The sequence below is a fragment of the Schistocerca piceifrons genome, unplaced genomic scaffold (genome assembly GCF_021461385.2).
Source record: "Schistocerca piceifrons isolate TAMUIC-IGC-003096 unplaced genomic scaffold, iqSchPice1.1 HiC_scaffold_1084, whole genome shotgun sequence".
Taxonomy (NCBI): Eukaryota; Metazoa; Arthropoda; class Insecta; order Orthoptera; family Acrididae; genus Schistocerca; species Schistocerca piceifrons.
Window position 1 is genome coordinate 42,501 of NW_025726890.1, and position 2,500 is coordinate 45,000.

General features: G+C 57.8%; 1 non-coding gene across 1 annotated transcript in view; it reads left to right on the top strand.

The window, feature by feature from the left end:
* The first annotated feature begins 1,802 nt into the window (after positions 1-1,802).
* The window catches only part of LOC124727107, a 1,909-nt gene continuing 1,211 nt past the window's right edge, over positions 1,803-2,500 (top strand). Inside the window, exon 1 of the ribosomal RNA XR_007006939.1 lies at positions 1,803-2,500. This exon is cut by the window's right edge and continues 1,211 nt beyond it. This is a non-coding gene — a ribosomal RNA (small subunit ribosomal RNA).

Consider the following 2,500-nt stretch of genomic DNA (forward strand, 5'->3'; position numbering starts at 1 on the left):
CACGTTGTCGCCTAAACCTGCTCTGTAATTGTTATACGACTCGTTCAATTAGTGTAGTGTTGCCCACCCGCAACCCTCGCAATATAGTTCGCTACTCGCACTCCCCGCTCCCCTGTGTATCGCTTCATGTTAAACACCTTGCAAGTCTTGCTCACTTTCCACATGCTCCTGCTGTACACTGTAATGTGGATGGCAGCAGGACGTACATGCCGCCCCTCCCCACGTCCCCACCTTGCCCCCTGCCTTCGCAAGCTGGTTGGTGAGAACTTTGCATGTTCAATGCCCTCCGCATGCGACGTACTCAGGCTACGTTGTGGTGCGGCCTGTGTCAACTGTCCGCTAATGTCGTACGCGTAAACCACAATCTGTACTGCACATTCGTCCTTATGTACTGAATGATACATCGTGGCACATGTGTGACCGTACAACGACTGCGCCCAAAAACGGCGGACCATACAGTGCAAATATTGTGCACGCAGCTACGTGTCGTCTCCCTATGAGAGCTGGATTGCAGTGTGGTACGCCATAGAGACGTGTGGGAGGAACGGACGCCGTGGATGGCGATCAGCATGAGCTGTCTGTTGATGTATTCGGACCTAGTCGTCTCTCCTCACACACCGTGATGGCATGGTGCACCGCGTTCCATATCTGCGACATGCTACAGAGGCCGGTTGACAGTCGTTCGAGCAATGGACATCGCATACGTACGGGGGCCACCTTCCACGTATTGTCTAGGCGTGCACATTTTGTTGCGTGTATGTGGGCAGACGTAGTGTGGCGTGACACCTGACACAGGCATGCAATAATCGTGGAAGTTGCAAATGGCGATGGACGCCTGCGTTTTCTGGTGAAGTTACGCAAATGAACAAATGGTAACCTGTTGTGGTGCGGTTGTTCTCGCTAGGGGTGAATCGGTGATGGCGACGATAGGTTGAGGTACTAACCGGTTGTTCCAGCGATACCCACCATGCCGACGAAACTGAACGGCATCTGGGTGTGAAGCGATACGCGGCGGTGGCTGGGTGGGACCGTCCCCGGCCGGTGAGGGGGCGCCTCCCGGCGTGCTGGCCGCGCGGTGCGTGGGCGCACGCGCTACAGCCGGCTGGTGGGGGCGGCCAGTGGCAGGCGCGCCGGCCGACGGACGCGGCAGGCGTCGCAGCTGCGCGCCGGCGCACCCTGCGCGCGGCGCCGTGCGGCCAAAGTAGGTCCTCGCGGGCCCGGTGCGAAGCGCGGTGGACATCTTCAGTGTGCTGGTCCGATTGAGGACTGTGTGCGTTGAGGATGCGCTGCCGCCCGGCGCTCGGCGCCGCGACGCCGTCTGCTGCTCGGTCGCCCCAGCGGTTCTCGCTGGTGGTTTGTATCGCAGCTGTGCGGATGTGTTGGCGCGTGCGCTGTGCTGGGAGAGTTCGCTTCGGCACCCAAGTGGGGCTTTTGTCCTTCTGTGGCGCTGGCGTTGGAGCTGCCGGTCACCGTAGGTGGCGCGTGTTGTCTCCCGCCGGCAATGCCACGACAGCACGCTCCCGGGCCTCTGTCGGCAGCGGCAAGCTCAGTTGGGAGCACGGGTGGTCGCACCGAAAGCGTCTACTCGCCTAACTCCGGGCGATTGCGCCTCTCTCGAACCCGACCAAGTACTTGGGACGGCGCTGCGCGCCGCCGGGACCTGAGAGGGTTTCGAGGTGTATTGTGCAGGGGAGCTCAGCCTCCTCCTGTTTGCAGAATGATTGAGCGGACGCTTGCGTGTTCGCGCGGGCCCCCGGGACACACTCCCGGGCGGCCGGCTGCTCAGCTCTAGTTGACGCAGCTCCCTGGTTGATCCTGCCAGTAGTCATATGCTTGTCTCAAAGATTAAGCCATGCATGTCTCAGTACAAGCCGCATTAAGGTGAAACCGCGAATGGCTCATTAAATCAGTTATGGTTCCTTAGATCGTACCCACGTTACTTGGATAACTGTGGTAATTCTAGAGCTAATACATGCAAACAGAGTCCCGACCAGAGATGGAAGGGACGCTTTTATTAGATCAAAACCAATCGGTCGGCTCGTCCGGTCCGTTTGCCTTGGTGACTCTGAATAACTTTGGGCTGATCGCACGGTCCTCGTACCGGCGACGCATCTTTCAAATGTCTGCCTTATCAACTGTCGATGGTAGGTTCTGCGCCTACCATGGTTGTAACGGGTAACGGGGAATCAGGGTTCGATTCCGGAGAGGGAGCCTGAGAAACGGCTACCACATCCAAGGAAGGCAGCAGGCGCGCAAATTACCCACTCCCGGCACGGGGAGGTAGTGACGAAAAATAACGATACGGGACTCATCCGAGGCCCCGTAATCGGAATGAGTACACTTTAAATCCTTTAACGAGTATCTATTGGAGGGCAAGTCTGGTGCCAGCAGCCGCGGTAATTCCAGCTCCAATAGCGTATATTAAAGTTGTTGCGGTTAAAAAGCTCGTAGTTGGATTTGTGTCCCACGCTGTTGGTTCACCGCCCGTCGGTGTTTAACT